Below are 11,312 nucleotides of genomic sequence, written 5' to 3' on the forward strand. Positions count from 1 at the left end.
TTGCGTGGAGGAGAACACGGCCAGAGTGGGCTTAGTAAAAGGAAGAGAACAGTAACAGTAACTGTACAGGTCGTGACGTGTCATGGGATGTAATCGTCTCACGTGTTCCAAATAGAAAGAGTGGGGGATTAAGGGGGCCGGCGGGGGAGGGGCCGCTCGATAATAGTGGTGCCCGAGACCACCCACAGGGACGAAGCATAGATGCCTTTCAATCAAAAGTTGTAGGGGCCTCAGCTTCGGGGGGCTAAAGCAAGTGAATTCTAAGCGCATTTAATAGGATATCAATGGCTGCCAAATGCGATAGAATTTCTTTTCAGTGTTCGCCATGTTCTGTGAAAGTCTCTCCATGGCCAATATATGCCACACTCGGACAAAACACTGAGCTATGGAAGGGGCCGTGGTTTGTTACCATTTGCACGTTATGAGTTGTTGCGCTGCTAATAGTAAATGGCTTATAAGGGCCCAATCTGCCCCAGTAATTGCCGCTAGAGTAGAGGGGTGCATACCCAGAACCACCACGTGTTGCAGCAACGGAATCGGGTATCCCCCACCACGCCCTTAATGTGGCCCAGGACCTCTTTCCAGAAATTAGCTATCATCCGACATGACCACCATATGTAGTAGAGAGTGCCTTCCTACGTCCCACATCTTCAACAAAGGTTGGATACTGTGCGGTATATGGTGGCCAGCCAGGAGGGTGTATAGTACCATTGTTGCATCAATTTGTATGCCGTTTCACAGGGTGCAACGCTGCGGTATGTGTTGGGGATATCTTGCCATAGTTTCTTCCATTGCTTGGTAGAGATTCTTCCCGGGGTCGCGTTTTGCCACGCGGTCTGGTATCGATGTGTGCGCATCGGAGTCGAGTGTTATAGGTCTTAGATATAAGGCCTTTTGTGCCCCCAAAGGCCAGCACCAGTTTTTCGAACAGAGTGCAAGGGTGTGTCACCACAGCATGGATCTGAGGGACAGCGAGAGAGCCAGTGTCGCAGTTGCATGTATTGATAGCGTGCCGTGCGGGGTAGAGAAAACTCAGACCTACAAAGGACTTGCGGGCTCCCCCTGTAATTAAGGCACTAATTGCACGATACTCCCTATCGTTCCATCCAATAAACGCCTGCTTTAGCAAGCCCGGACGGAATTCCGGGTTGCACGTGATAGAAGTGTGTGGGGACGGAAAAGTGGTAAGTCTCTTTTTGACTGCTATTTTGTCCCATATGTCAAGGACTGTTTTGGTTGGCGCTGCGATATACGCACTCTGGGGTCGGCATGTTTAGGTAACCAAGCAAGGTCCCACAGTGGTCAGCACGCCACCGCTCGGTCCATGTGGAACCTATGCTTCTCACTCTCCCGCACAACCCACTCAGAGATGTATCTCAGATGCGCTTCCCAATAGTATTTATGTAGGTTTGGGCATGCCAGATCTCCTCTATCCCACGGGCGCATCAGAAACAAATGTGCTACCCTCGGTTGCCTCCCATTCCACACAAAAGCCCGCAAGTCTCCCTGGATACGCTGAATATCTGCCTGCGTGAAAGGGGTCAGCAGTGTCTGAAACAGACAGAGGACCCTTGGCAGAACATTCATCTTAATGATGTTGATGCGTCCCAGCCATGCAATAAGAAGAGGTTTCCATCCCTGAAGGTCAGCCAGTACAGATCGGCGTAGTATCACCCAGTTTACAGGCGACCAGGAGGCAAGTGTGGAGGTAAGCTGGAGCCCCAAGTACGCAACGGAGTTCTCCGTCCACTGGAAGGGGGTCAACCCTTTCAACATTATGGCCCCAGGGGCCGGGATATTGATGTTGAGGGTGAACGATTTAGAGAGGTTGATCTTGAAGCTGGAGACAGCTTCAAAGGTTTGCAGATTTTCGACCTCGCATGTAAGCGACACTTGGGGCTCAGTCAGTGGGAGCAGGAGGTCATTTGCAAAGAGGGTAATCTTATGGATTTGGCCTCCAAAGGTCAAGCCCTTGATCCCCTCTAGTTCCCTCACTCATATGGTCAAAGGCTCTACTGCTAGCGCAAAGAGGAGGGGCGAGAGTGGGCACCCCTGCCTCGTGCCCTGATGCAGAGATATTGGCCTTGTGGCCCGTTCATTGAATCAGTTGCAGGCTGTGGGGGCCACATACAACGCCATGATCTTTGAGATAAACTCCCATCCCAGGTCTATTTTACTCAACATGGCACGGAGATAGGACCAGTCTACCCAGCCAAATGCCTTCTCTGCGTCGAGCTAGAGGTGGCATGTAGGGATATTCAGGCGTCAAGTTTTTTTTAACAAGGTGCGCTATGCGACAGACATTGTCCGCGCCCTTCCGGTGACGGATAAACTCCTCCTGGTTAGGGTCAATGAGGCCCGGCAGATGGGGCTCAAGGCGTGAGGCTAATATTTTAGTGAAGATCTTGGCATCAGTTTTGAGCAAAGCTATTGGGCGGTAAGAAGAACACTGCGTCGGATCCTTATCCGCCTTAAGGAGAAGGGTGACCTCCGCCATTGACATGGTGGGGGTGAGGCCCGTGTCACCCGTGAAGGAATTATACACTCTCAGGAGGTGGTCCTGCAGCTGCTGGAGGAAGACACAGTAAAAATGTACAGGCAGCCCATCCGGCCCTGGGGCTTTACCTAGAGGGAGATTCTTGACGGCTGCACCCAGTTCCTTCATGGTAATGGGGCTATTTAGGAGGGGTGTGTGATGCGGTGACAGGAAATCCCATTCACAAGCAGCTAGGTAGGAGTGGAGTCTTGTGGGAGAAGGGTCTTCCAGGGAATACAGCCACTGGTAATAAGCACGGAACGCCTCCGCTTTATTCTTTTCAGCCATTGCCCACGTGGCATCGCCTGTTTGAATCTTGGCAATGTGCGCCTTTGCCTGACGCTGCCGCAATTTACCAGCTAGAAGCCTGCCCACTTTGTCCCCCCTTCATAATATTTCTGCTGCAGAGACAGCAAGGCCCGCTCTGCATTACCCGTGCGATGCGCACGCAACAAGCCAGGCATCAGTGCTAGTTGCAGTTTCGTGCGGCGGGTGGGGCCTCTCTGTCTGCACGCTGTAACAGTTTAATCTCCACAGTGAATTTAGATTCTACCAGCTTCGCTCCCCTCCCTCTGGCAATGGCAATGGACATTAGTATACCCCGGATCATTGCTTTGAACCCAATACCACAAGGTGTGTAAAGAGATCTCAGGGGATGCGTTAAGTTAAAAGTATTCTTTCATACCCTTCAGTATCTCCTCCACATCAACCAGGTCTCGCAACAGATTTGAGGGCAGGTGCCAGTCGGGTGGGTCGGCCAGATGCGTAGTTCCATTTTCCCATGTGAGCTCCAAGTGTGCATGATCAGAGATAGAGATGTCAGAAAGCTCCGTAGAGTGTAAGCATGTGAGGAAAGATGGCGTGATGAAGGCGTAATCAACGCACGAGTAGGAAGTGTGTACGTGTGAGTAGGAGTAGTCCCTGATGTTTATACCACCAAGTGTCAAGCAGGCCCCATCTATCAATGTCCCTCTTAAGATGTGCTGACATTACCCCCACATTTTGATATGTTGCATTACTCCTATCCATGGCTGGATCCCAAACTAGATTGAAGTCCCCGCATACCACCATGTCTCCATCCACTCCTTGGAGTTGTTCAGAGAGTATGAGCCGGATGTAGGTGTTTTGGGGGCGGCGTTTGGGGTGTAAACATTAAGAAGGGTCAACTGCCGCCACCCCGCAGCAGCTGTACCCTCAAGTAGCAGCCCTCCCCATCCCGGGTCACATTCGTTACAGAGGTACAATAGTTAGTCTTACATAGGACTCCCACCCCCAGAGTCTTAGAGTTTGCATAAGCCCAATAGCGGAGGGAACACTTCGGATACGCCATGCAGCCCACATCTGCCTTCATCAGGTGGGTCTCCTGTAATATGTCTGGTGCTGTATATCCTGTTGAGTCGTTAAGCCTAGGCCTCTGACCCCCCCTTTACTTCTCAATGTGCCTGGGTCTCCTGTAACAGCACAACGTCAGGATCGTGGTGCAGAATATACCCCCATATTTGCTTACGCTTGTTTGAAGAGTTCAAGCCTCGAACTTTTAGCGAGAGCTATTTAGTGTCCCCTCAAGGTAGGGGGTGATCATGGGGGGCAATCCCATCCGTCATAGAGGGGTTAACTGTGCTAAATTAACAGGGTCAGCATTGCAAGCGATATACCACATCCCCTAACCAAGCGCCTGCACTCCCACCGCCACAGGGTTGCGTGTGCTCCCTCCCGCTGGACTGTCACCAATGTAGCCCACCCACCCATAGAAAGAGGAGCGCCAGCGAACCTGTGGTTCCCCTCCCCCGCCAAAGACCACATGTGCTTCACTACCAATGTTATTAGTGGCGTCCCAGTCAACCAAGAGTAACACCAAGGAAAACATAAAAATCACCAGAGGGCCAACTGAGCCCAACAAGTCCTTCTGCTGACAGGGAGACTGGCACCGAGGCACTCGGGTACCGCAGGAGGATTCACCCTCTGTAGGAGTAAGTTCGGGAAGGCGGGTCATCAAAGGCACAGTTAGAGTTCAGAGTACTGTCAGGGCAGGCCCTGCACATCCACAGGACCCACCAGTTACCTCTCTGGGTATCGGACCAGGGACCCTCCACCACCCTCCACCGGATGGCAGTGCTGCTAACCGGCGAGGCTCACTCTACACTCTGCGTGTCGGACAGATAGCATAGCAGGTGTGTGCAGAAGGCCTACCATCTTGTACTGCCCCTCAAGCCCAGGTGTTCACACGTTGTTAAGTGGAGCTGTGCCAAGGTGCAGTGGGCATATGGCATATATTGCAGTTAGTTGCCTCAGAGAGTCTCAGCCTTAGAGAATGTCTCACCATTATACAGAGCCAGTGGTGGAGTGCGCCGGTGAGGGGCCCCTGCTGAGGCTATGCAAGTGGTTAATAGCATCCTTTCTTGCCTCCTGGGACGATAGGCTGGCTTGTTGTTAATTTGGGCGTCGTGGAAGAACGGTGTCCCACCGAGGCTTAAGATCACGGCTCGAAGAAGAGGAGCTGCCATCCGCCTGGTGGTCATCCAGTATTTCCAGTAAGGCCTTGGCCTCTGCCAAGGAGTGCAGTGATCAGCACTTGACCTCCCACTGAAACAGGAGCACGAAGGGGTGGCCCCACTGGTAGCGGGTGCCTTGTGCTCTGAGTTTGTTCATAACAGGATTAAAATCATGTTGTTTACGGAGGGTGACGGTGGAAAAGTCCTGATAAAGTTGGATTACATGCCCCTGGAATCTGATCTCTGCCTTGTTGTGGTCCACCTGCATGATAGCTTCCTTCTCTGTGTAGAAGTGCACCCTGGTGAAGATATCCGGGCCACTGTCCTTACGAAGCACTCCCCGCGGACTCTGTGGGCCCGATCAAGGGCATGTGGAGAAGCATCGTAGTCCCCTCGCACCATCTGCAGGAGCTCAGCAGTGAACGCCATTATGTCTGCACCTTCAGCACCAACTGGGACCTCCCTTATGCGAATATTGTTGTGGCTGCTCCTATATTCAAGGTCCTCCTGCTTGGTCTGAAGTTCTATGTGCTGGTCTTCTAGGGTACTAATGCGCCGCAGCAGCATCTCGTGGTCTTCGGACCGAGCGTCCACAGTCCACTCTAGGGCTGCCACCCGGTCTCCAACTTCCGTTACCTCCCTTCGAATATCATGGAGACTAGACTTAAATTCCTCTTTGAGAGAAGAGATATCGGTGTGTATCTCCTGTAAGAACTGGTCCATATAGCCTTGTGTGCTATATGGGCCATCTGGGCTGGTGTTGGGGCCGTGGACTGCATCGCCACGTCTGGCTGGGTGATCTTGCTCCAGAGAGTTGTCACCGGGGTCTCCTTACGGGCCTGAGAGCATGGCATAGCTGGAGTCCAGAGATGCCGAACTACATGGTCTCACACCGGAGGCTGCTGCTGCAATGTAGCTTTTCCATCCAATGCACTGCACATAGGTGGTAGGATCAGCACTTCCCATGCCATACGCTCCTGCACTCCTCTCCGTCTAGTAGCTCTAGTCCACGATCACAGAACTCATAGCCACTGTGGGAGGGGAGTTCGGTTCCAAGGCCCACCACCCAGACATCTTCCGTGGACTGAGGGAGGAGAGTGTTGCCGTTCAGGCCAATTCAGCAGGTGTGCTAGCAAAACAGGTCTCAGAGCCTGCCTGGTGGGAAAGGAAGCAGGCCCGCCATGGGCGTCCGCCTAAGGGTGCCAGCCGCCAAACTTCTCCGCAGCAATGCAGGACCCAGTGTAGCGAGGTGGCCCATACCGGGCTAGCAAGCGGGAATAGAGACTTCGGGCGGGGTGCAGCAAGATCCTAGGGAAGCTTATGAGGTTTGAGGGCCGCCAAATACTCCATGGGGAGAATGATAAACCCCGAGCTCCAGCCCAAAAAAGGCCACTGATAAGCACCCCTCGTTGTGTAAATTCAGGCAAGAGAAGCACCAACCATGAGAAGTTGGGCTCCAGTGGCCCCGGGAGCAACACCAGCACCCCATAAAGTCTGCCCTGGAGGGATGGCGCGCACCTCCAGGACGCTGTTCTGATTTGCCGCTGCAGCAGTGTGCTTGAAAGGGGCAGGCTTGAACGAGGGCCCGCCGGAAGATGGCAGACTCTGGTCCCCTCCTCTGCCCTCAAAGGTCCCAGGACACCAGGAAACACCTTTCTGCCCGGGTGCGGGTCGCCCTCAAGGAAGCCGCAGAAGGGTCCGGAAGGCCCTCAAAGCGCTCCAGCACTGCTGGGGCTCCCCCAAGCCTGTCCACTGGCCTCCGAGTCTCTTCTCTACAATGATGGCCATCATTCACCTCTCTGCATTGCAGTGGGCCTCACTGCGGGGTGAAACCCGCAAGCATGCAGGACCTCGTCGCCCCCAGTAGCCAAGACAAGCCTCAGATCCGGCGGCGGCTGATGCGGACAAACTCACCACAGGCACCCGCTGGAAGATGGCGGCTGCCGTCTTCCCCACAGCATCTCACAGTCTGTCAGTCACAGGGGAGCGCCCATTGGTTTAGGCACGGATGCGGGCCATCCCAAATAATGTCGCAGCAGAGGTCAGGAAGCTCCCAGGGCATCCAGGCACAGTTGTCGCTTCCACAAGCCAGTTTGCGGGCTACCGGCGATCAGTATCAAAATGGCAACTGCCAATCACCGCTGTCCTCCTTGGGGCTTCTCCACCGCACTGTGCGGGGGATCCAGTCGATCGGGACACAATTTACTTGCAGGTAAGGCCCCACTGGTTCCCTAAGCCATGACAAGTCTCCCAGCGAGCCACTGCTGCTCCAAAGTGTTTTAGGTCAGCAAGGTGGGGCCCGGGGAGACGGAGCCCCTCAGAGGCACGTCTTACTCCATCGCACCCGTGGCCATGCCCCGTTATAGCTTTTTTTTATATGGGTGGAAGTGGTGGGGGGGACATAAATAACGGGAGGGTGGAGGTTGACAAATAGTACCTGCATTACAACCAGAGCAGCGGAGGGACACTAGAGGAGAATCAACAGATGCCAGATTCGAAGGGCAGACTGAGGTGGTGTTGAGTGATTCCGAGATGGTGCTGAGGTAGGGGTGTTCTGGGTACGGAGGTGATGCTCAGGTGATGCTGAATGATACTCAGGTGGTATTGAGTGTTGCTGAGGTGGTGGTGTGCTGGTGCGGAGGTGATGCTCAGGTTGTGCTGAGTGATGCTGAGGTGGTGTTGTGTGATGCTGTGGTGCGAGTCATGCTGAGGTGGTGGTACTGCACTGGGGCTCTGGTGGTGCTGAGCGATGCTGAGTTAGTGCTGTGCTGAGGTGATGCTGTACTGATGCCGAGGTGGTGCTACACTAATGCTGAAGTGGTGCAGCATTGGTGCTGAGTTGCTGCTGATAGTGGGGCTGCGATGGTGGTGAGGTAGGGCTGCATTTTTGGCGGTGCACTGATGTGGAGGTGGTGCTGTGCTGATGCTGAGGTGGCGCTGCGGGGGTGCTCAGGTGGTTTGTGCTGATGCTGAGGTGGTGATGAGTGATGCTGAGGTGGTGCTTAGTTTGTGCTCAGGTGGTGCTGAGTTGGTGCTGTGCTTGTGCGGCGGTGGTACTTAGCTGGTGATGAGTTATACTTAGGTGGTGTTGAGTGATACTGAGGGGGTGCTGAGTGGTGCTGAGGTGGTGCTGAGTGATGCTTTGGTGGTGCTCAGGTGGTGCTGTGCTGATGCTGGGGTAGGTCTGAGTGATGATATGTTGGTGCTGGTGCTGTGCTGAGGTCATGCTGCGCTGATGTTGAGGTGGTGCTGGGCTGATACTGAAGTGGTGCTGCGTTGGTGCTGACTTTCTCCTGAGGTCGAGCTGCGCTGGTGCTGAGGTGGGGCTGTGCTGATGGTGGTGCACTGATGCAGAGGTGGTACTGTGCTCATGCCGAGATGGTGCTGTGCTGGTGCTGACCACGTTTTAATGTTCAAACTTGTATTTATGGTTCAATAATTGAGAGCCTTTATTATTAGGCTGAGCGCACTCAGTAAATGTACGTTCTGACTGCACTACTGACAGTGGTTCTAGTATAAAAATGTGGACACATGGTTTCAAAGTTTAGCAATATGAGTCTATGCATAATGCTCCCAGAATGCTCTCTGATTAGATGCAAATGTTTGCAGAAGCTTGAAAGCAAGATTAATGATTCTTTGCTTTCAATATAAGATGTCCCTAAAAAATTAAAGTAGGAAAACATTTTTTTGCTAAACTACTGTAAAATTTCAGGTACCATTTCTTTGCAGCATCATTTAGTAAAATGGGTTGATATATGCTAGTATTTCCCCAAAACACTCATATTAGAAAATCAGTGTAACCAGTTTCAATAAGATGTTGGGAACATAAAAATAAACAAGAATTGGCAAAGCCAGTAGGTCTGAAATGGTGGTCAGCTTTTTAGCTTTGGCAATGCGTGACTTGTTGTGGCATGGTTTTTGTAAAACCTTATTGATGTGAGAACTGTCGGACCCTCACCATTATAACAAACATTGGCAAAAGCAAAAAATGCTTTTGGTCTAAAAAAAGCACACACTTCCACGTTAGTTACTGGCACTGAACAAAACTACTTTGTGCGCCGATATGCTCCTTATGAAAGAGCGGAATGCTGTCACTCAAGTGAAGCCAGCGATACAGAGAGATAATTTTAATAAACACTAAAGGTCATGGTTAACACCAGACCAAATTAGGGGCCCAATAATTAAAGAAAGTCTCAAAAGTGCACCCTTGATTTATGTCCTTGCATTAAGGGCAGCTATATGGCTTTCGTGAATTCAGAAGAATTTACAGCAGTAGGGCAAGAAATAGTTCTCCTAGAAAATATTTGTGAACTGCATTTTAGCATGATTAAATATGCATGTGTAGATTTGCTCATGCAAAAACCTGATGGTTTGCAAGTTTATTTTCCATCCAACCACTTTTTTCCCAACTCTGGAAGAAGATTTACGTCTGCCATTGTCAGGAGTAAATTTCCAACATTCCTCAGTATTGGAATAAATTAGAGAAGAGTTGTTGAAAACATGCGAGTTAGAAGGTTTGCAGACTCAAAAGGACATTCCACCCCTGGAACTATTGTTTACCACTACCTTCCGTCCCAGTATGTAGATCTGCGGAAACGTAGCAACATAAAGGTATTACTAGTATTCAAACACTACTATGGTATGAGCTCTGGCATAATCAGAGAGGCTATATAAGAGCTCTTTTATAATGAGATTGCTGCCATAATTTGTCGCCGCACAACATGGCACCAAAGGGACAAGTGGATTTTGTTACAGGACAAGTAGATTTATGAAGCAACCTGCCCCATGGACAAGTAGATATTTTAATAAATTCCACACCCCTGCGCTGAGTAATGCTGTGTTGGTGCTGAGTGATGCTGTGGTGGTGCTGAGTCATGCTGAGGTGGTGAATGTGCGCTGATACTGAAGAGGTGCTGCGTTGATGCTGAGTTGGTGCTGAGGTACGGCTGCGCTGGTGATGGTGCACTGATGTGGAGGTGGTGCTGCGCTGATGTTGAGGTTCTGCTGCGTTGGTGCTGAGGTGGTGCTGCACTGATGCTGAGTTAGTGCTGCCCTGGTGGTGGTGCACCGATGAGGAAGTGGTGCTGTGGTGATGCTGAGATGGTGCTGTGCTGATGCTGGGGTGGTGCTCAGGTGATGCTGAGTGATACCTTCTGAGGTGGTGCTGATACACTTAAGTTGTGCTGAGTGATGCTGAGGTGGTGCTAAGTCATGCTGAGGTGCTGCTGAGTCATGCTGAGGTGGTCTATCTGAATAGGGTGTTGACTTACAATGCTGATAAAATGAGGTATCTGATTAAAGAAGCAGGCCAGATGTGTAAATGAGGCACATGACAAATTAGAAGAGCTGGCTGATGAATTAGAAGTTGACATCAGCAACATGAAAAATGTGCAGCGAAATTATGAAAAGGATTTGACACATGATGAAATTAAAGGAATGGGCTTGATTATTTTGAGAGCTCATATTAAAGATTTAATTGAGAAAATCAGAATCTGGAGTGACTTGAAAAAATATTGTGAACGATGAAAAAGAGGGACAGCAAATAAAAAGAGGATGAAAGGGGTGAAAGGAAGGGTGAGAAGTGTTGCAAGTGATTCAGAGATTGGAGCTGGGAAATTTTTTCAATTTCCTTTTTAAAAAGTTCATGGAGGAAATCTTGTACATTTATCGTAGACACAAGCTGATTTGTATGCATTTGCACATCATTTTCAGAAGTTGCAAGACGATTCAGCAAAGTAGTATGATGAAGCACATAAGCTGAAGTAGAATGAAGGCAAAGACCTACATACAGTGTGCATTGTTCCAAGATGAGAATTATTCTCAAAAATCTTTTTAGATAAACATACAATATAAATAAGACAGACTAATCTTTTGTGAATTCAACTTATTTTTTAGTGGTAAACATTATCTCATGATTCACATATGTTCAGTAGAAAGTACCACTATAATTGTACAATATAACAATATAGGTATCCCTATACATTCAAGAGCATGACAGGATACTATATACTTCAAAATAAATCCTTTGCATTATCTACAACATGATGCTTATGACGACTTATGTATGTTGTGTTCATCATATCAATTCTGGAGAAGCGCCACCCAATGCATTTCGGGAAACGACGTTCCCTTCTTCAGGGGCAAGTACCTAAAAAAATATATATGTATGCACAAACTTAAATAACACATTACATGTGTATTTGTATATACATAGTAGATAGACATGGGGGGGGGGGTTGATGATATATAAAAAACCTTCTATCTTGAATAGAATGCGAATTACA

Source organism: Lissotriton vulgaris, chromosome 7 (assembly GCF_964263255.1).
Source record: "Lissotriton vulgaris chromosome 7, aLisVul1.2, whole genome shotgun sequence".
Lineage (NCBI taxonomy): Eukaryota > Metazoa > Chordata > Amphibia > Caudata > Salamandridae > Lissotriton > Lissotriton vulgaris.